General features: G+C 41.1%; 1 pseudogene; it reads right to left on the bottom strand.

Moving 5' to 3' along the window:
• Window positions 1–22,992: 22,992 nt before the first annotated feature.
• On the bottom strand, window positions 22,993–23,922 carry Pacsin3-ps1 (protein kinase C and casein kinase substrate in neurons 3, pseudogene 1; annotated as a pseudogene).
• Window positions 23,923–24,000: the final 78 nt, after the last annotated feature.

Here is a 24,000-nt window from a genome sequence, read left to right as displayed (position 1 = left end):
GAGAAGTTATATGACTAGTTCTAACCATGAAGATTTCAGGAGAGATACTGAAGCATGAACAAATGCTTTTGCATATCATTGGGCAGATTTTTCCTAAGAAAAGTCTCTGTTAATTCGAGGCAACCGACAGGACACTGGCTTTGGATTCAGACCTCCATAAATATAAATGAAAAGCCACTCAACTCCAGCTGTGTGCCCTTGACCCAACTCGTTAGCCTTTTAGTCTTCATGATGTACATATCCTTCTTGGATGTTGAGCAGAATGAGATGGAGTATGGGGTGGGCCCAGGGCAAGGCCAGATGTCACTCTTAACTGTGCATTGCTTCTGTTTTAAAGTGTGACCAAACCCATTTTTTAAAGAATTCTAGAGTTCCAGAAGTCAGGGGTTTTAGAAGAGCCAAGAACACTAGATACCAGATGCTCAGAATTACGATTGGGCCACAGACAGTCTTATGGGGAAAACAAGAGTCAGAAAGTGAATGATTTGGAAAAGTACACTTAGGGCGATCATGGTCCAAAAGGCATAGAATTTGAAATTATATGCCCTTTGAGATTCTTCTAGAAAAAAACAAAAATATAGAGATACAATAACTATATTGAGTATAGGTTTTTCTATTGAGGTTGTTATATTTTTGAAAAGTGGTATTCTTGAATGTTAATCTGGTCCATTCATTTCTTATGGACATAAATTCCAGTTTACAGCTCTAATCCAATGCTCTCACTGGGACTGGGCTGGTAGAATGGGCATATATGGCAGACAGCCTCTTGGGTTCTCTCAGAACAGGTTGGTTATGACATCATTTTGACAGATGTCGTATAGCCTTATGGTCTAGTTGTGGGCCTTTTTTAATATGATTACTGGCCGGATATGACATGTTTTTCTTTTGTAAGCAAATAGCACAGAACAAGGACATAAAACCACTCTATTTGAATAGATGCATTAACTTAATATTTTAAGCAAGTAGAGTTAACACATCGATGCATTCTGTGCATAATTGAATTCAAACATTGTCCAGAAGGGAGACATGTTGTTGACCACCACCACTCAGAACAGTGCCGTGGATAAAAGCATCCTAGAATATCTTTTACAGATCTTCCCTCATCATCAGGGAGGAAGAGTGAACTAGCCAGGCAGACCACACTGGAACAGTGGGATGCTGTGTAGTCAGTTGCAAACGTTTACCCAGCAATGATCATCCATCTATGCTCTTTACGGAAAGGCTGCATCCGCGAGGCAACACAGAGGTATGACTGCTGTGCTTTCAGACCTCGGGATGGACCAGCTGCAGAGTTGTTTTGTTGTTAATGTTTTGGTTTTGTTTTCATTTAATTTACAACCATATTTCCTCTGACCTTAGCCTTGAGCCAACTGTGAACTCCTTTTTCCCTTTGGGGACAAGCTCTCTGCCATTTTTCTGTTCTTTCTCTTGGCTTTTTAATGTCGATCTGTTTATATTTACTTTGAAGGTCATTTAACCCTTCAAAGTCCCAGTCCTAATTAATTTTTGTTGCTATTCATGCCTTGGCCACCGTCTGTGGCTGTTGTCCACTACAATTCGTATCAGAAAGAGAGGGAATCGAAACTATTTAGCCTGTTGTTTTCTGCAACTTTGGCTGTCATCTGTAACAAAGAAAAATTCATATAAACAACTGTGTTTCATGCATGTCTCCATATTGCATGAGTTATATTAAATACTTAGACTAAAAACTGTATCTCTGAAAGTCAAATTTTATCAGGCAACACTAAATAAAATGCACGAACAATTGTCATTGCACATGTCAATGAAGCGAAGTAATCATTAGTAATGGTGCCCTCTTGGTGCTGAGCAAACTGAACCTCAGCCGGGTTTGAGGACTGGCAGTGTCACTCCACAAGGATTCCAGGGGCTCTGCAATTTCAGTCTTACATTCTTAAATATCTGCAGCGTCATCTGACTTCTATGACGCATACATCACAATACTGCTATATAAAGCTCACCACAGTGTCAAAATCAGAAGCATTGCACAGTATGATGATTACTATCTTTTCGGCCAAGAAAGGTGAAAGGTTGTTGTGTTAAACATGTCTGTGTATTATGTATCTACCTAGTATCTATCCATCTACGTATTAGTCATCTGTCCTTTATCACCACATATATCTATAATCTATCATATTATCCATTTATCCGTCCTCCCATCATCTCTAATCTGCCTTAGCTATCCATCTATATCTATCATCTTTCTCTAATCATCTCTCACCTATCTACATCTATAGACATATATAAGCTGCCTATCATCTATCAATAAAATGGCTTTAATCTACTATATAGCTATAATATATCTATATATGATCTATCATCTATCAATTATCTTAGCTATATTTCATAACTAAATGAGATACAATGAGGGAAACCATAATACCTTAGAATCAAAGCTGTGATAAGGCTTTGAAGTTTAAAACTACGCATCTATCAAGGACTATTTTATCTCTAACCATCCTGCCCATTTAACTAAGGTACAAAGCCCAAATGTTTCATTTGTTGCTTAACTAACCGAACATCTTTGCCAATAAGTACTTGAATCTTATTTGCACTGACTGAATCTGGGTACTACTCCCTTTTGGTCCAAGGTTAGCTGTTGGTAACACACTTTTCATCTATAATTTTTATAAATACTAGCCAGAAGAGTCCAGTGTCTGTTCTAGACAGTCACTGACTGAGGCTATTTAGTACACAGTGGGGAAGATGCTGGGACTCAAACCCAAGTCCTTGTACATGCTAAGACTAAGCTCCGTTTCCAGCTCTTGTTTTGTCCTGTGAGAATGAGCCAACAGAAACTATATTGCACGTTAAAGAAAATATCAAATAAACAATAAATAGTAAATCAATCAAATACTAAAATAAAATCATAGTATAGAGAAATACTGGTATGTTTTGATGTCCTGCTGCGTATTCTGAGGCATGCCTCCAAGCATACGCATACATGTGAGAATGCAGTGCCCTCTAACAAGAATCTGAGAAAAGTAGAGCAGAGTGGTCATTTAACTGCACTGCATATAGGTTGCATTTCACCTGCTTTCTATAATATGAAATCATTTTGTTTAAAGCTGAAAACCAGAGGTGCTATGACTTGTGCTGTGGCAAATATGTCCATCTACTAACCACAGAGGAGATGATGCTCTAACATCTTGTATTCATTGGAAATCTAATCTGAACATTCAGGCAGGGAATTTCCAAACTTTATATTTATTTAATTTTCTTTCTTTATTTTGAGACAGGATCTCACTTCATAGCTCTGGTTTGCCTGGAACCCACACTGTAAACCAGACTGTCTTTGAACTCAGAGATCAGCCTTACCCAGTCTCCCAAGTGCTGGGATTGGAGGTGTGCATCACTATGTCTTGTTAGCTTTTAGATGTTTCTAGATGGATACCATGGAATCAGGAAAAAAATCTTCCTTTTTTAAGGTTCCCCTGTTTGTCAAGTATAAACTACTTTAAACAGGCTATTAAAAGAAAGCATGATTTGACTCTTTCTGATAAGGAGATTTGTGTTCTCAACACATTTTGTTTCAAATGTATTAGAACAGGGAATTTGCAAACTAATTTATAGTCATTTGTTGGGATACTGCTTTAAGGAGTCTTCTCAGTTTGTATGTCAGCCATGTGAAATGATCATGTCAGATAGTCATGTTTTCCCTACCTATCTGCTTAGAGAGAAGTATATGCATGTTTTATATTGATATGACTTCATTAGAAGCATAAGTAACCAGAAGAGCAGACAGGAAACAAACCTAACATTCCTAGGGTAAAAGAGCAGTGCTTGCAGTTGGCAAGGGCTGCTGCGTGTTTACCTCAGGTCAAGTGGCTGGGGCACTTGCTAAGCTGCTCGCTTGCCCTTCACTTGAACATAGCCATTGGCTCATATGGATCTGTGCCATGGTCTGAATTCATGTGCTCTCCCATCACTACCTGGTTCCTAAATTGTAATCCTAAACCCAAAGATGATGGGGATGGAAAGTGAGATCTTGACAAGGTGAGTAGGTTGGGAGTGGAATTGGTATGAGATTAGAATTCAGGGAAGTCCAACTCTGACCTTCATCTCTTCTGTCATGTGGGGAGATGGGGAGAAAGGAGTGTTTATAATCTAGAAATGTGGGACCTCACCACCTGCAGGTCCATTGATCTTGAATTTCACAACCTCAAGAAATAAACTGTCTGTCGTATAGAAAATAGTGAATATATGGAGTTTTATTATAGTAGCTTGTGCAGCTTAACACATCTGCCAAGCACATAATTGTACGTTGCTTGCTCAGAGTACTAACAAAAAGAACAATGAACCCAACATTTGCATATACTTAGATTAGAGACATGATATGCAGGCACACGCAGACACATTTCCTTTCCTCTCCACATCATCTTATCGAGACTATCCGAGTCACTCAAAATACTACTAAAAAAGATATGACGAATTAATGGAATATTCCTTATTTTACTTGTATGTTCATTTCTGCCCATAACTCAGACATGTCTTTCTGGGACTTTGCCAAATATTGGATCAATTTGTAGCAAACTAAACTCAGGTCACCATTGTTAGTCACCGTCAAAATTCTTATTATTTAAGGATCCAAGCCTATGGATGGAGGTTTTTTCCCTTAGATGAATTTTGCCAAGAAGCTCAACCCTTATCAGTTAGTCATCTGGCAACTTATAAACAGAAGCAAGATTGCCTTAGTCTAGAAACTTGTAAGCAATTATTATAATGCTTTTAAGACTCGTAGAAACAAAGTTGAATGATTTCCTGCTTGCAACACTCTGTACATAAGACGGTGCTGGCACATTTGTGGTGCTGCCGTGTATGAAGAGCAGCACCATGAATCAACCGAACTTGATAAGTGAATCCTTTTCCCCTTTAACATTGCTTAAAGACTGACCCAGCATTTGGAGCTGATTTCAAGCTAATTGACACAGTGGCAGTGGGAGAGGGGGTGAGTATAGAATGATCTGTGGGTTGCAGTAAATGTGTACTATTATTAACATGAGCATGGGTATTTAAAAAAAAATCTGGTGTCTAGACCTATAGAAATCACAGATGGATTCAAAGAAATAGCAAAACATGCCCTGGTCAAAGTACTAATACTTACAAATGATTGACTTTTAGCTAAAATCATTGTATACTGAGACTATCAGCCACAGCTTCCTCCAGTCACTTCACTGCCACCTGAAACTCCTTCTCTGCAGAGATTCCTCCCTCTACTGAGCTAACCCTTCCCTCCTCTTCTATGCTGAGTATAATAAATGCATGGATTTCTGGGTTGCTGCTGCTGCTACCTCTGTGTCAAAGTGCATCACTCACCATATCCCAGTTTTGTTTGAAGATGTCTGTTTCCCTGGTTACTCAGATCAACCCCAAACCCATGCAGGATACAGCAAATGTGTATGCACATGTGCATGTGTGTAAGAGAATGGGGTAGAGGGAGAATGTCATGCTATACTTGTAGAAGTCAGAAAACAACTCGGAGAGCTGGTTTTCTGCTTCCACCGTCTGGGACCTAGGGGTTGAACTCAAATCCTCAGGCTTGGTAGCAAGCTCCTTTGCATATTCACGCATATTACTGCCCCAAAAAATGTTTTATAGGTGTGCAAATAAACAACATTGACAAGGATTTTGGATTATCAATATATCCTCAACGAAGTGGCATTTACTCTGAAAGGAGAGAAAACTCTTTGCTTTTAACTAAGCAAAAGAGGCAGTAGTTATACAATACTCTAGATAGAACAAACACCATGTACCAAGGCTCTAACGCAAAAGTGGAATTACTAATTTTATATCATGGAGGTCAAATACCTGAGAAAACCAACTTAAAGTTGGAGTGTTTTATGTTACTTATCAAACTATGTTATTTTGCTCAAGGTCTCAGAGAGTTTATTTCATGGTCGAATAGGCCAAGAAACTTATATACCTTACATGGGAGAAACATGTGGAGAAAAATACTCTTCACCTCACAATGCATGGGAAAGCAAGAAAGCAAAAAACAAAAGCCAGAGACAAGGCAGCACCAAGGACCTGCTCCAGTGTTCTCCATCCTCCAGCAGAGTCTTCACTGCTGTTTCCAAAACCTTGTGCAATGGCTGATTTTCATTGTCAGACTTACTGGATTGATATTCATCTCCATGTGTATGCAAGATACTGTTTCCAGAAGGTTTACCTGAGAAAGGAAATCTCACCCTGAACATGAGACATACGATCTCTATGGATTAGGGCCTGGCATTTTCTGAACAGAGGCAGAACGTCTTAGTTTCACCAGTTGTGATAAAACACCCTGAACAAAAGTGACGTAGAGAGAAAAGGCTTTATTTCATTTAAAGTTTTAGGCTATCATTGGGGGAAGTCAGGTCAGGAACACCAGCAAAATGTGGGGCAGGAACAGAAGCAGAGACCAAGGAGGTACACTGCTTGCTGGCTTGCCCCTCATGGCTTGCTCTTTTCCTTAGATAGCTCAAGATGACCTGCTCAGGAGTGGAACTCACCCGCATCCACCATTAATCACAAAAATGCTCCACAGAATTGCCTATGAGCATTTTCTTGGTGGAAGTGTTTTTCTCGATCAAATTTCCTCTTCCCAGGCAACCCTAGCTGCTGTTTTATTTACAAACAAACGAACGAACAAAAAACAGAGGGACCAGAGAAAAGAGAAAGGGGGTATAATATGAGATATATCGTGGACACTGGAAGTTGAAGTGCTTTGTGGACAAACACGCAGAGATGTAATCAGTAAAGAGAGAACGATAGACACAGTGGGTACTGACCAGACTTCCCAAAGAAGAGAGAGGTCAAGGGTCTTGAGGTCAGCACCACAGAAACAATATTGAAAGAGAAGAGTGGTTGTAGCAATGAAAACTAGACAGCAAAGCAAAGGGGAAAGCAAGACATTTATCAAATGCTTGCTATGCTCCGGCACCGACCTTCATGCTTTCCATGGACTAATGAATATTTTCAAGCCCACCAGAGTGTTTTGCGACCCATGATGGCTTTTCATTAATTTGGCTACATATCAAGTTGTTCTGTCGGTTCTATATATTAATTTTGCTCAGACTTCTGAAAATTCAAGATGTTCTTCCTTTTAGAAAATATTTTCACTACAGGTGTCATTAGAAATTTCTTTTGTTTTTCCACATGTCCCGACCTCTCTGTTCTTTCTATTTTTATTCCTACGTGTCATTCAGGTCTTTATTCCTAAAATGATGTTGCCTTTGAAGTGGGTTTTTTTCTTTTAATTTGCAATGTGCAAAAGTTATCACCTGTTTGCATTTGCTTGCATTGATATTGTTTCCTCGTGGTTTTCATATCTGCTTTGCATTTTTCCACTTTCTGCTACCTCACATGCCATCTCATGCTACTACTGGTTTTTGTTCAGCTTTGCTTCTTCTTATCCCATCAAAGCTCTATCTCTTCTAAGTTCCAAACTGTAGATCATTCAGGACTTGGTCTGGGAGACTCTATATTCCTGAGTGTAATTATTTATGCCCTTTTAATAGATTTAAATAATATCTGTTTTCCCGTGACTTGCATTTCTGGCTGAGCCCTTTGCTTTGAAATTTATTGCAAATTCATAACAAATTCATTTCAACATGGGATGGCCTCCCAAACAGAGCACTTTTAACGTGAAACTTTAAATGATCTCTCTCACAAACACTTGGCCACATCTTTTTATCGTTCTGCAAATTGTGCCATTTCTCCAAAGATTTTCTCACATGTACAACAATATTCATTATTGGTCTCCATCCAATGGACCAGAGCATAGCATCGAGAGCTTTACCTACAGAAAGTTACCTGATGTCGTCTCCTTGAGACCGGATATTCTGCCCTTGAAAATGTCACATCAATTGACTTGGGATGAACAACAAAACATTTAGAGAAGCAAAGCACATGTAAGTAGTGAACAACATGTCTAACACTGGGTAATTGAGAACTGAAGTTAGAAATGATAAAGGAAATTAAAACAAGATTTTTTATACCCTTAAGTAGAAAGAAAAAGAATTATGTAATGTACTGGAACTTAGTGATAATACACCTTGTTAGGACATTAGAGGCCCTGAAGTCTATACTCAGTATCAAGAGAGAGGGAAAGAGAGAGAGAGAGAGAGAGAGAGAGAGAGAGAGACGAGACAGAGAGAGAGACAGAGACAGACAGAGAGACAGAGACAGAGACAGACAGAGAGACAGAGAGACAGAGAGAGACAGAGAGAGTGAGAGAGAGAAAGAATATTGGTATTATGTATTTTATCTCATATATATTTTTTAGAATATGGTATGTTTAGCCGAAGAGGCAATTTAAAATATGTAGGTATCTTTTCATATCTGATTTTGGAAGTATATGAATATTTTCTTGCATAATTAAGATATGTTGTTTCTATCTACATTTATAGAGTTGTTATAAGGAACTTGTCATGGTTTTTTGTTCTTGTTTGTTATGCCATTGATACTTTAAAAGGATCAAATACATTAAAGCTTAATTGAATTTTAATATTAAATTAAAACTATTTAGAAATTGAACTGGAAAGCAGTTGGTTACCTCAATGACAGTCAGGCCACTATTACATCAGTTGACACATTTTTTTTCTAGCAGGTTGGTATTGTAGTTCACACAGTTAACAGTGGGTTTAAATCACTAATGATTTTTCTTCACCAGCAGTTAGGAAGCCTCCTTCTCTGTTTCATCTTTATCTATATCTTGTAACCAAATCCATTCCTGATATGGTCCATCTGGCACAAAGTCCATGGCTCTGTTTGGTTAAATAGGCATTGCATCAAATCGTCTTCCAAATATTTCCTTATCCCCATAAGCTACGGCTGCTCTCTCTTTATTTCACTTTTTTTTGGCGGGGGGGGCTGGGGACCGAACCCAGGACCTTGTGCTTCCTAGGCAAGCGCTCTACCACTGAGCCAAATCCCCAACCCCTCTCTCTTTATTTCATAATAGTTAGAAACCCAAAGCTGGTCAAAGTGCTAAGAATGAATTACAGTCGGGTGCTTTGGCCTAAATGGGACATCTGCACTAAACACTTCAAGATTTAGAAACCTCTTCTGAAAAGGTGAGGCAGAGGAGCTAAGGGCTGGAGGATGAGGAGGAGCACTGAGGTGCTGCCTTGTGGCCGTGATATATACATTGCACTCACTCATGACTCACAGCAGCTGTGGCTACCTGCCCAAGACTCGCACAAAACAGGGTCCATCAGCACCCATCATGGATCAGGGAGGCTCTCCTGAGACATTGCCCCTCTTGAGGGAGCTATTAGCTGTCAGTTGATTGTTCCTGGGGTAAGGAAAGTCATTCTCTTCAATGATGCTGCCCCTGGTACGTTCCTGATGTTCCAAGAAAGAAAATTTAATTAAATTCAATGGAACACACACTCACACACATACACATTCACACATATAGTCTCACACACATTTTATACACGCACGCACACACACACACAATCTCATACATTCATTTACACTCTCACACACTTATATACACACATGCTCACATATACCCACACATTCACATACACACCATCACACACATCCTCACACACACATTACACATGGTGAAAGTAGGAGAGAGAGTTGTTAAAAGCAGGAGTTTCATAGGGATTTGGACGAGATAGATGAGAGAAAGTAGTAAGGGCTTATAAAATGTATATGGTCACATACATACATACATATACATGAAGTTGTCAAAGAACAGTAAATTAAAAAGTAAATTCAAATAAAAGTGATTGCTTCAATTTTCTGATTTTTAAGCAGAAAAATAAGACTTTAATAGAGGAAACTAGCGTTTCAGTTGTACTCATTGACAGATAAGAAGGACCTCTTAGGGACCACTGGAAGGTTCCTGACACAAAATTAGGTTTTATTAATTAAATTTGTTTTTTTTAATGGTTTGATGAAAAGATGTAATATATTTGATTATTATCCACTCGATTCCCTCTTTCCTCCCTCCTCTTCTGGCAACTTCCCCATATTCCTACAAGTCTCTTTTTCTGTTCATGTCTTTGTGTTTCACTCACTTAGTTTAGTCAAGGCTGTCTGTGTGACAGCAGGCATGGGATGAGCCAATGGGACCTCATTCATTCACCACTGGGTACATATCTGAAGATAATGACTCTTCTTTCTTGTGAGTCCTTCAATAAGCTACAGTTCTATGGGGAAGGAAGGGGTCCAGTGAGCCCCTCACCTCTCTGTGATGGTCTGCTGCCAGGTCTAGTCTTGTACAGGCCCAGTGCAGGTGATCAGCAGGCATTTAAGTTCATAATTGCAAAGGTGATGTCACCCCCTCTCCCACTCTTCCACAACATTCCCTGAATGGCACCATTGTCCTCTCTTGGGCTAAGCACTCACAGTTCCTTTCATTCAGCCCCTTGAACTGCTAAGAGTCTCTATGTCCACTGTTGTTCTCTGCAAAGAGACATTTTAGTGCACAATGGCTATAAACATACATGGTTAGAGTTTCCCTCACCGTGGCTATACCTTCAGGAGATCATTTAAACAAATATCTCATGGATAGAAAACTGAGGCTAGAGCTAGAGAGATGGCTCGGTGGTTAAGAGCACTGACTGCTTTTCCAGAGGTCCTGAGTTCAATTCCCAGCAACCACATGGAGGCTCACAACCATCTGGAATGGGTTCCGATGCCCTCTGCTGGCGTGTCTGAAGACAGCAACAACATACTCACATACAAGCAATGAAAACTGAGGCTCCATGTATCTTAAAGGTTACAATTCAATGGAGATACGAGCAGATGACAGGACAAGTTAGTAACAACTAAAGTCAGAGAGAGGGGAGTCAGTGTCAAAAATTGAATGTGAGCCTTTAACCTTAACAGCAACCATATTCTTTTGTTTTTGTTTTTGTTTTTTTAAAGATTTATTTATTTATTATATATAAGTACACTGTAGCTGTCTTCAGATACACCAGAAGAGGGCATCAGATCTCTTTACAGATGGTTGTGAGCCACCATGTGGTTGCTGGGAATTGAACTCATGACCTCTGGAAGAGCAGTCGGGTGCTCTTAACCGCTGAGCCATCTCTCCAGCCCTTCTTTTGTTTTTTTAATTGCTCTTGATATGCTCAGGTGTGGAACAGTCTACACTTCCCTCCTCATTCTGTTTGTGGACTTCATCTTCAAAGGCACACAGAAAGGAAGTCTATGGCAGTGGGTTGGCTCAGGGAAAGGAGTTCATCCATCTGTACCCTCAACTCAGGAGCTGCACTGAGAATTCTGAAAATATTTCTCGTAGAAGAGCTGTTGCCCAGGTTGCCTGCACATGAAGCCTTGGACTCCAGAAACCTCTTCCAAGGGCCCATATGGGCAGCCAACTCAGAGGACCATATTGCTGCTTTGATCACTTGGGTTTCTGCTTTTCAGCTGGTGAAATGTCGGGCTAGACCATGATCGTCTGTTCACGCAAACCTTACAGAACCTTGCGCCTCTCAAATGGCGACTACTTCTGTTTGACAATAATAAGCATGGCCAGGCTTCAAGCTGGAGACGTAAAGCTAAGGGGCACCATAGTCAGATGCTTATTTCCTGACAGCATGTTTGACTCGTTCCAGAGCCCAGCCATGGCTTCCAGGTCCCTACCAAGAGTTTTACACGTTGCAATCATTTGCTGGGTAAAAATATCAAAACGTCTCTAAGCCTTTCTCAAGTTATCTGTGCTGCCATGGGTGAATTCTGTAGATGCATCTGTTTTGAATTACATAAATACATTCAAAAAAGAGTAACTTATAGCAGAAAAAAAGTTATGCATTCCATATTCTCACAGTTTGAAATATGGCTAAACTGATTCTCTTGAATAAATGCTCTGGGGATAAAAAAAAAAAATCAAAAGAACAACTCCAAAGAAATATTTTGAGTATTTCTGCCAGCACCAGGGAAGACAGAGCATAGAGACACTCATGTATGTAACACGTATATTCATAGACTGCTGTTTACCCTGAGACAGGGAGACTCTGAAGAGTGATCCAAATGATCTGACGATGCCGATGCTTTTAATTTCAGTCTTGAAATGCTTCCGTGTTACTGTTTCCACTTGAGTTCTGCTGTGTTTAATATCCTCACACTTAGTTCAAAGGCAATATGGGAGACGGGAGGGTATCCTGCTCTATAGAGCAAGCCTCTGTGTGGCACTGACATCAGCCAGGACAGGGGAACTCACACCACTGTCAAGATAGCAAAGCCATGGCAGACACAGAGAGATGGGTTTCTGGGTAAATCCTTTCTTAGCTCCATATATAGGAAAACATGAGTCAAGGCTAAAAGCCCATACCCTTTCCTCGTGCTGCATACACAGCGGACACAGAAAGACAATTTTATTCAGGAATAAGCAGGGAGTAAATCTTGGAAACTGGTCTAAGGTTAAGAAAAAATGGTCGATAGAGTCTGACTCTGTGCCTTTAGGGACCAAATTCCTGACAATTTCTCAATGTAAAAACCAAATCTCAAGACACAAATCTATTTTCGCTCCCACTTTGTAGTGAAGCCCCACCTATACTTGGAGAATGACTCTGCACACCCTTTCCTATGCTGCGAGTATAAACCATGCACAGTCTGTTCGGGACTTATATTACATTGGGCAGGTCAGCTGAAGTAAGTGTTGGAAAGCTATTAAGTTTCCTGATTCTAGGGGTTGGGGATTTGGCTCAGTGGTAGAGCGCTTGCCTAACAAGCGCAAGGCCCTGGGTTCGGTCCCCAGCTCCGAAAAAAAAGAATAGAAAAAAAAAGTTTCCTGATTCTGCCTTTCTGTATGTGAACCTGACTGGGACTGTGGTTAGCATCCTGTCTTTCATTAACCCTACAACCAATCTCTTTCTGAACTGCATGCTTACTTTTAATTCTGCGTGTTTTACAATTCTACTTGGTTTCTTCCTAATTTTTCATGTATGGTGAATGACCCAGTTTGATCCAACTCTGACAAACATGGGGAAAAGATAGAGCTCTATCAAAAGGAGCAATTTTCATATAAAATTTGGTAGTAAAAGTAGCTACTTTCAAATACAAAGATGTTTGTAATTCCTTAGCACACTCCCATAAAGCTTTGTATTTCTTCGATATTTTTAATTTTTCTACAGACAATATTTATTAATTTATTTAACATTAAATGTGTACTTTAATTTTACATATTTTATTATAAAAAGTTTGCAAATTAATAAAAACAACAAACTCCACAGAACTAGCCAGACCCCAAGTTGCTATAGTATAGTGAACACATACACAGAGTTAAAGTTCGCATTTAGAATGAAAGTTGAATTAAATGTTAATTAAAGCACATTAACATTTATACTTTCAGTAATAAATATATTTTATTCACTTAGCTGCCACCAAACCCCCAAAAATCTATGAATTGGAACTAGAAAAACAGTATTTATTTATTAAAAGAATAAGTCAATGTTAGTATACCTAGTGTGGCATGCTGTATTTTATGGACTATTTTTTGCAAGTATGTAGATTTTTTTTAGATTATGGATTTGATACTGGTCAATCAATAATTGTTTATAACATTATACCTACCAGAAATGGATATTAAAATAACTAATGCCAAAATACTTTTCCAAACACAGTCTTCTGGTTTGAAATATGTTTGAATATGTATTTTCAAAACATCTAAATATCTCTATGCCTATACTCATAAGTTTGGTAAGTTTTCTGTTCGTGTGTGTGGGTGTATGCGTGTGTGTGTGTGTGTGTGTGTGTGTGTGTGTGTGTTTTGTTTGGTTGAAGGTCTCACTATGTAGCCCTAGGTATGTAGATCAGGATGGGCTAGAGCTCACAGATACCTGCTTGCCTCGGCTTCCTAAGTGAAGGAGTGAGTAGTACACACCTTAAAGTTAGTGGACTGATGCAAAAAGTAAAATAGGAATGTAAGTTCCTTGTTAAGATAACATATATGCCTTGGGACACAGAAGTAATGAATAGAAGGCAGTAAGAGGAAATAAGTCCTGCGACCACTAAAGCATCCAGGGCCAGGTTCTTAATGCCAGATGGAGTATATGTAAGAGGAAACAATACCAAAGAAAAAGGCTTTCCAGATGACCTTCAACAGAGGAGTGGATACAGAAGTGTGGTACATTTACACAATGGAGTACTACTCAGCTATTATAAACAATGACTTCATGAAATTCATAGGCAAATGGATGGAACTAGAAAATATCATGTGGTACGCACTCACTGATATTACCCCAAAAGCTCAGCATACCCAAGATACAATTCATAGAACATTTGAAACTCAAGAAGACAGAAGACCAAAATGTAGATGCTTTAGTCCTTCTCATAAGGGGGAACAAAATACTTATAGGAGGTAGAAGGTAGGAAGGAAAGGAGGGAGAGGGGTAAAGGGGGCAGGACTAGGTGTGGGAGGAGACATGATGTACAGAGGGTCGGGAATTTTAAAAAAGGTGCATAGCAGTGGGGGGCGCTGGGAGCTGGGGGTAGCCACTAGCAAGTCCCAGATGCCAGAAAAGCAAGAGGCTCCCAGGACACAAAAAGGATGAGATTAGCTGACATACCCAAAAAAGGGAAGGGAGAACCTTTAGAAACTATACCCAGAGGTTAAGCAAGGCCCCTGGTTTAGGGATGGGGCCACCCACTCATCTCCAAATTTTTAACCCAGAATGGCTCCTACCTAAAGGAAATACAGAAACAAAGTGTGAAGCAGAGACTAAAGGAAAGGCCATTCAGAGACTGCCCCATCTGGGGATCCATCTCATATACAGAGACCAAACCCAAACGATCGTGTATGCCAAGAAGTGCTTACTAACAGAAGCCTGTTATAGCGGTCTCCTGAGAGGCTCTGCTAGAGCCTGAGAAATACAGAGGTGGATGCTCGCAGCTAACCATTGGACTGACCACAGGGGACCCCAGTGGAGGAGTTAGAGAAAGGACTGGAGGGCTGAAGGGGTTTGCAACCTCATAGGAAGAACAACAATATCAACCAACCAGACACCCCAGAGTTCCCAGGGATTAAACTACCAACCAAGAAGTATACATGAAGGGACCCATGGCTCCAGATGCATATGTAGCAGAGGATGGCATTGTCTGGCATCAATGGGAGAGGCCCTTGGTCCTGTGAAGGCTCACCAGGGTGCTGGGGTGGGAGTGGGTGGGTGGGAGGGGGAGCACTCTCATCGAAGAAGAGGAGGGGGGATGGGATAGGGGGATTCTTGAGGGAAAACCAGGAAGGGGGAATAACATTCGAAATGTAAATACATAAAATATCCAATAAACAAACAAAAAGGCTTTTTTTTTTACAATGATAGCAGGTCCATCTCACCCGGGAGATAAAGCAATTCTAAAATAAAACATATTAAGGAAAGATTATCTGAAATGAATCAAACTGGAAATGGTAGACCACACCTTTAATCCAGGAGAATGGAGGCAGAGACATGCAAATCTCTGTGAGTTTGAGGCCTGAGTGATCTGTGTAGTGAGTGGCAGTCCAGCCCCTAAATTACCAACAAACCAAAGAATAGATGGAGAACTATATATAGATCCATAATACCATGACACTCCTCACATGCACTTCCCATTATCTGGTCGAGGGGAGGGGAAAGGATGGAAGATAATATTCACCTTTATTTTTTCTTTTTTATAACATTTTTGAGGAGATTTTTTATTTACATTTCAAATGCTAGCCTCTTTCCCAGTTTCCCGGCCATAAGTCTTCTATCCCACCCCACCCCACCCTGCTTCTATGAGGTGGTTGCCGAACCCAAACAAACCCCTTCCCACCTCCCGCCCTGACATTCCCCTACACTGGGGGTCTAGCCTTGGCAGGACCAAGGTCCTCTCCTCCCACTGGTGCCCAACAAGGCCGTCCTCTGCTACACATGCAGCTGGAGCCATGGGTCTGTCCATGTGTAGTCTTTGGATGGTGGTTTAGTCCCTGGGAGCTCTGGTTGTTGGTGTTGTTGTTCTTATGGGTTTGCAAACCCTTCAGCTCCTTCAATCCTTTCTCTAACTCCTCCAATCGTGACCCCATTCTCAGTTCAATGGTTGGCTGCAAGCATTCGCCTCTGTATTTGTCATGCTCTGGCAGAGCCTCTCAGCGGACAGCTATATCAGGCCCCTGTCAGCATGCACTTCTTGGCATCAGCAATAGTGTCTGGGTTTGGTGGCTGTATGTATATGATATGGATCCCCAGGTGATGCAAGCTTCGAATGGCCATTCCTTCAGTCTCTGCTCCATACTTTGTCTCCAGATTTCCTCCTATGAATATTTTGTTCCCCCTTCTAAGAAGGACTGAAGAATCTCTACTGTGGTTATCTTCAACTTGAGTTTCCTGTGGCCTGTGGATTGTATCTTCAGTAATTTGAGCTTTTGGGTTAATATTCACTTAGCAGTGAGTGCATACCATGCATGTGTTTTATGATTGGGTTGCTTCACTTGGGATGATATTTTCTAGTTCCATTCATTTGCCTATGAGTTTTAGGAAGTCATTGTTTTTAATAGCTGAGTAGCACTCCATTGTCTAAATGCACCACATTTTCTGTATCCATTCCTCTGAGGAAGAACATCTGGGTTCTTTCCAGCTTCTGACTATTATAAATAAGGCTGCCATGAACATAGTGGAGCATGTGTCCTTGTTTTATGTTGGAACATCTTTTGGGTGTATGCCCAGGGTGAATTATAGCTGGGACCTCAGGTAGTATTATGTCCAATTGTCTGAGGAACCTCCAGACTGATTTCCAGAATGGTTGTACCAGTCTGCAATCCCACCAACAATGGAGGAGTGTTCCTCTTTCTCCACATTCTTGCCAGCATCTGCTGTCACCTGAGTTTTTGATCTTAGCCATTCTGACTGGTGTGAGGTGTAACCTGAGGGTTGTTTTGATTTGCATTTCTCTGATATTAAAGATATTGAACATTTCTTTAGGTGTTTCTCGGTCATTCGATATTCCTCAGATGAGAATTCTTTGTTTAGCACTGTACCCTAATTTTTATAGAGTTATTTGATTCTCTGGAGTCTAACTTCTTGACTTCTTTGTATATCTTGGATATTAGCTCTCTATCAGATGTAGGATTGGTAAAAATCTTTTCCCAATATGTTAGTTGCTGTTTTGTCCTAACGACAGTGTCTTTTGCCTTATAGAAGTTTTGTAGTTTTATGAGGTCCCATTTGTTGATTCTTGGTCTTGGAGCATAAGCCATTGGTGTTCTGTTAAGGAAGTTTACCCCAGTGCCCATGTGTTCGAGGCTCTTGCCCACTTTTTCTTCTATTAATTTGAGTGTATCTGGTTTGATGTGGAGGCCCTTGATCCATTTGGACTTGAGCTTTCTATAGGGTGATAAGAATGGGTTGATTTGTGTTCTTCCACATGCTGACCTCCAGTTGAACCAGCAACATTTGTTGAAAATGCTATCTTTTTTCTTCTAGATGGTTTTAGCTCCTTTGTCAAAGATGAAGGGATCAAAGTTGTATGGGTTCATTTCTGGATCTTCAATTCTATTCCATTGATCTAACTGCCTGCCTTTGTACTAATATCATAGTTTTTAGCACTATTGTTCTGTAATACAGCTTGAGGACAGGGATGGTGATTCCCCCAGAAGCTCTTTTTTTGTTGAGGATAGTTTTAGCTATCCTGGGTTTTTTGTTATTCGAGATGAATTTGCAAATTGCTCTTTCTAACTCTATGAAGAATTGAGTTGGAATTTTGATGGGGATTACATTGAATCTGTAGATTGCTTTTTGCAAAATGGCCATTTTTACTACCTTAATCCTGCCAATCCATGAGCATAGGAGATCTTTCCATCTTCTGAGATCTTCTTCAATTTCTTTCTTCAGAGACTTAGGTTCTTGTAATACAGATCTTTCACTTGCCTGGTCAGAGTTACACTGAGGTTTTTTATATTATTTGGGACTATTATGAAGGGTGTCATTTCCCTAATTTCTTTCTCAGCCTGTTTGTGCTTTGAGTAGAGGAAGGCTATTGATTTGTTCGAGATAATTTTACACCTAGCCACTTTGCTGAAGTTGCTTATCAGGCTTAGAAGTTCCCTGGTAGAACTTTTGGCATCACTGAATTATACAATCATATCACCTGCAAATAGTGATATTTTGACTTGTTCCTTTCCAATTTGTATCCCTTTGACCTCCTTTCTTTGTCTGATTGCTCTGGTCAGGACTTTGAATACTGTATTGAATAAATAAGAGAGAGGGGGCAGCCTTGTCTAGTCCCTGATTTTAGTGGGATTACTTCGTTTCTCTCCATTTAGTTTGATGTTGGCTACTGGTTTGCTGTACATTACTTTTACTATATTTAGGTATGGGCCTTGAATACCTGATCTTTCCAAGACTTTTATCATTAAGGGGTATTGAATTTTGTCAAATGCTTTCTCAGCACCTAATGAGATGATCATGTGAGTTTTTTTTCATTTTTTTTCATTTTTCTTATTAACTTGAGTATTTCTTATTTACATTTCGAATGTTATTCCCTTTCCCGGTTTCCGGGCAAACATCCCCCTAGTCCCTCCCCCTCCCCTTCTTTATGGGTGTTCCCCTCCCCATCCTCCCCCATTGCCGCCCTCCCCCCAACAGTCTAGTTCACTGGGGGTTCAGTATTAGCAGGACCCAGGGCTTCCCCTTCCACTGGTGCTCTTACTAGGTATTCATTGCTTCCTATGAGGTCAGAGTCCAGGGTCAGTCCATGTATAGTCTTTAGGTAGTGGCTTAGTCCCTGGAAGCTCTGGTTGCTTCGCATTGTTGTTCATAAGGGGTCTTGAGCCCCTTCGAGCTCTTCCAGTTCTTTCTCTGATTCCTTCAATGGGGTCCTATTCTCAGTTCAGTGGTTTGCTGCTGGCATTCACCTCTGTATTTGCTGTATTCTGGCTGTGTCTCTCAGGAGAGATCTACATCTGGTTCCTGTCAGCCTGCCCTTCTTTGCTTCATCTATCTTATCTAATTGGGTGGCTGTATATGTATGGGCCACATGTGGGGCAGGCTCTGAATGGGTGTTCCTTCTGTGTCCGTTTTAATCTTTTCCTCTCTATTCCCTGCCAAGGGTATTCTTGTTCCTCTTTTAAAGAGGGAGTGAAGCATTCAAATTTTGATCATCCGTCTTGAGTTTCATTTGTTCTAGGCATCTAGGGTACGTTTTTTAATATAGTAAATTAAGTTGATGGATTTCTGTATATTGAACCATCCCTGCATTCCTGGGATGAAGCCTGCTTGATCATGATGGATGTTTTGATGTGTTCTTGGATTTGGTTTGTAAGAATGTTTTGAGTATTTTTGCATTGATATTCATAAGTGAAATTGGTCTGAAGTTCTCCTCCTTTGTTAGGTCTTTGTGTGGTTTAGGTATAAGTATAATTATGGCTTCAGAGAAGGAATTGGGTAGTGTTCCTTCTGTTTCTATTTTGTGGAATAGTTTGGACAGTATTGGTATTAGGTCTTCAAGTATGAAGGTCTGATAGAATTCTCCACCAAACCCACCTGGTCCTAGGCTTTATTTAGGTTGTGATACTTTTAGTAACTGCCTCTAGTTCTTTAGGAGTCATGGGACTATTTGTATGGTTTATCTGATCCTGATTTAATTTTGGTACCTGGTATCTGTTCATTTCATCCAGATTTTCCAGTTTTGTTGAATATAGGCTTTTGCAATAGGATCTGATGGTTTTTAAAATTTCCTTGGATTCTATTGTTATGTCTCTCTTTTCATTTCTGATTTTGTTAATTTGGATACTCTTTCCATGCCCTTTGGTTAGTCTAGCTAGGAGTTTATCTATCTTGTTGATTTTCTTAAAGAGCCAGCTCCTAGTTTTGTTGATTCTTTGTATAGTTCTTCTTCTTTCTACTTGGTTGTAATCAGCCCTGAGTTTTATTATTTCCTGCCTTCTACTCCTCTTGGGGATTTTTGCTTCTTTTTGTTTTAGAGCTATTAGGTGAGCTGTCAAGCTGCTAATGTGTGGTTTCTCCAGTTTCTTTTTGGAGGAACTCAGATCTATGAGTTTTCCTCTTAGCACTGCTTTCACTGTGTCCCATTAGTTTGGATATGTTGTGCCTTCATTTTTCATTAAATTCTAAAAAGTCTTTAATTTCTTTCTTTATTTCTTCCTTGACCAAGTTAACATTGAGTAGATTGTTGTTCAACTTCTGTGTATGTGGGTTTTCTGTCATTTTGTTTTTATTGAAGACCACTTTTAGTCCATCATGATCTGATAGGATGCATGGGATTATTTTACATTTCTTATATTTGTTGAGGCCTGTTTTGTGACCAATTATATGGTCAGTTTTGGAGAACTCAGAAAATTCCAGTTAAGACCTTAATGACACAACCATGAAAACTCCTAGGACAATCTAGACTTAACCACACCAATGCTTACAGGAGAAAGGAGCAGCAATATCTTAGCACAGAAGATTGGGTGACTGGAGTCCCTCCGTGTTTCTGATGAGAGTATTAAGTGGGCAGCAATGATCCTTAACACTGGGATTCACACATGCTACAGCCCAGAATCCTGGCTCTTAGAAAGCAGGTAACAGCATTGTTCAGCCTGAGACACAAATAACAAGAAAAATCCGACAGGAGGAATAGAAACCATAGCATTTTCAACCAAGTGCTAGGCGGTAAGGAAGATGGCTGACATATTACTATGTACACAAATAGGACAATTCTCTTACCTGGAGGGAGAATAACCCAGATGTAAGCACTACAGCAGTACAGCTACCCGACACTTACGTGCAGGCAAAGGCAAAACTAACCTGTGATCATCTAGGAAAAAGGAGCCAGTGCTGACTGAGAAGAGAAAGGGCTTCCAGACATCCCTGGGGACCTCAAAACAATCTATTTCTTTGTCTTGGCAATACAAGCAAGACTTTTCATTTCATGTGGATTTATCAAGCACCCTCCTCTGAAGATCCGGTGATCATTTCTCTTAGCTAACAAAAGTCCAAAGACACAGAAAAGGGCAAGCTAACATTTCTACTCTTCTCTGACTTCACCCTCTATTTCGTTCTCCTCTGAGATTGCCCTGGCCCATCTGCTTTGCAACATAAGGGTTAAAGCTTGGACAATAAAATAACTGCTGTTTCCAGATAAAGCATTAGGCATGCTCATGAATTATGAATTGTATAATTTTGCCTACATATGTGTGCCAGAAAATACACTCTTTCAGGTTGACGCCAAACAGATTTTTATTTTAATTCCCACTTCAGACTGCTGAATTGGATCAAATAATTCGGGATTTGGGTAAAATAATTTTAGGAAATTTAAGTGATCCTGAAGTAGTCATTTCGTCTTCTTCAGGTAGAGATTAAAGGAGAAGAGGATAGATAATGGAAAGATTTCCTGTTGCTCTGTTCCAGGCCTTTTGTTTGTTTGTTCTTTTTGTTTTGTTTCAGGTTTATTTGTCTTCCCAACCTCCAGAGTTGTTGACACAGGAGATTCATGACTGAATGTATCCATCCTATTAAAATGGAGATTAGCGAGTTTCATGCTGTTCATCACTGTTTAACTGAAACAATTTCTGAAGTGTTTTCCTCAAAACATGGAGAAGGAATGCATTCAAACAAGAGATATCTTAGTGACAGCCTGTTTTGGGGGGGGCATAGGAAATATTTCTAGACACATGTATTCAAAAATGCTCCCTTTCCACTGTGAAGTCTGCTCTCTTCATAGGTTTAAAACTACCTGTGGCAGCATTAACTTGTTCATGTTCAGTTGTCAAAGCGCAACACCGGACACTGAATGATGTATAAGTAACGTTTGTTTAGTTCATAGTTTCATGAGGTTAAAAGTCAATGATTGGACAACCCTACTGATTCTGCCACTCGTAAGGTCTATTAGTATTGGGATAGTATTGGGACAAAAGCTTGCTTAATTATTATTATTATTGTTGTTGTTACTTTTATTATTTTACAATCTAGTCATTGCACCCCTCCCACTCTGCCCTCCCACAGCTTCTAGATCCGTTTCTCTTCCCCCTGTATCCCAGAGGATGTTACCCACACTCCCACCAGGCCTCCCCACTCCCTGGGACCTCAAGTCTTACAGGGTTAGGCACATCTTCCTCCCACTGAGGCCAGACAGGCAGTCCTCTGGTGTATATGTGTTGGGGGCCTTGGACCAGCTCCTGTATGCTGCCTGGTTAGTGGCTCAGTGTCTGAGAGATCTCAGGGTTCCAGATTAGTTGCGACTGGTCTTCCTATGAGGTTGCCTTGCTCCTCAGCTTCTTTTAGCCTTTTCCTAATCACAAGGGCCCCCAACTTCAGTCCAATGGTCGGGTATAAATATCTGCATCTCTCAGTCAACTGCTTATTGGGCCTCTCAGCGGGCAGCCATGCTAGGCTCCTGTCTGTAAGCACACAGTAGCATTAGTAACAGTGTCAGGCCTTGGAGTCTTCCATTGAGCTGGATCCCAAGTTGGGCCTGTCACTAGACCTCTTTTCCCTCAGTCTTTTCTCCATTTTTGTCCCTATAGTTCTTTTAGTCAGGGAAAATTCTGGGTCAGCGTTTGTGACTGTACCATGCCTTACGTGTCTACTAGAGGTGGATTCTACAAGTGTCCTCTCCCCACTGTACGACATTTCATCTAAGGTCCCTCCCTTTGTGTCCTGAGAGTCTCTCACCTCCCAAGTCTTTGGTACATTCTAGAGGGTCACCTCATTTCCTACCCAACAAGGTTGCATATTTTCTTTCTATAGTTTTTTACACTTGATGAAGTTTTTATTCTTGATCAAATTTAATACACTACAACAAGTCACAAAAGAGGGTACTGCTAGCCCAAACCTACACCCCAGGAACTTGTAATCATTTAGAAACTGGATCCCCTTCTTGGGAGGCTCAGGCTCCTCTCAACTCTCTGTCACTCCAATCTTCCGTCCTGCTCTCAACCTAAACTCTGTTGTCCTCTTTCTAAACACAGACCCCTTCCCTTCATGAGCCCTAAGACTTCCTCCTGTGGGAAGAGAGGGACAGCAGTAGCATATGCTTCAGGGTCTTTCAGCAGGAAGAGTTGAGCTCCGGTCCGGGTTAGAGAGCTGCTGTGGTAGGACTGTCAGGGCACTCAGGAGCCCACACATTCTCCATAATTGACAGGGTACAGACCAATGGGGCCTCTCTGCAGCTGGCCCTGGCACCATGGAACTTACCACTACAGGAGAGGTCGAGGTGTTGGTGCGAGGTGAGCAACACATCGTTGAAGAGCGTAAGCCGCTGGTGCTCAGCAGCCTGGCAGTTCTCAAAGGCCTGCTCCATGTCCTCCATGTAGCATAAGGTATAGCAATTTAACTCTGCCAGGGTCTGTTCATACTGGGTTTTCATCTTCCCTGCCTCACTGGTGCAGCGTCCCACCTGCTCCTGTAATTTTCCAAGCTGCTCCTGGGAAATGGAGCTGTCTGCCTTCACGTGGCTCTCCCAGATCTGGGCTGTCTTTTCGTCCTTGCGGGCTGTGTGGTAGCTCTTAGAAGCTTCAACCTCCTTCAGCCTCTTTAACCAGGGCTTCTGGGCCTGAAGGAAACCATCCTGTGCATCCCGGCTTTCCCGAAAACCCCCAGCACTGGCGGGTGGAAAGGCAGGCGCTGCCACGTCCTCACTCACTTGTTGCCTGGACCATGCAACTTCCTCACCTACAAGTGCAGCTCGCTCGGCCGCTCAGCCTCAGTGAAGAAGGCGTGCCAGGCCATCTCCAGAGTGCCGTATGGTGGTTCCTTCTTGACAGCACTTCTCCATTTGCGGCCCCAGTCAACCAGCTGCTGGACATAGGTCTTCTCAATGTGGGCACATTCTTGGAAGCAGCCAACCAGGTCCCCACACAGCCTGTTCCCATCCTCAACTCTCTGCACGGTCCTCTGTAGTTGCCAGCCTCCCAGAAACTGCCCCTAAGGACCTCCCCTCCAGTGTCCTCTTCTGGAACCATAGTATCTCTGTAGCACGGAATGGTGGCAGATGTGGTGCTCCGGATCCCAGAAGGCTCGGTGTTGAACTACTCCAAGCTGGTGAAGCCAGCCACACGGATAAGCATAGCCAGGCCTAGATATG

The sequence above is a fragment of the Rattus norvegicus genome, chromosome 2 (genome assembly GCF_021556685.1).
Source record: "Rattus norvegicus strain SHRSP/BbbUtx chromosome 2, alternate assembly SHRSP_T2T, whole genome shotgun sequence".
Taxonomy (NCBI): Eukaryota; Metazoa; Chordata; class Mammalia; order Rodentia; family Muridae; genus Rattus; species Rattus norvegicus.
Note: the sequence above shows the minus strand (reverse complement) of the source record. Positions and strands in the feature narration are given on the sequence as shown.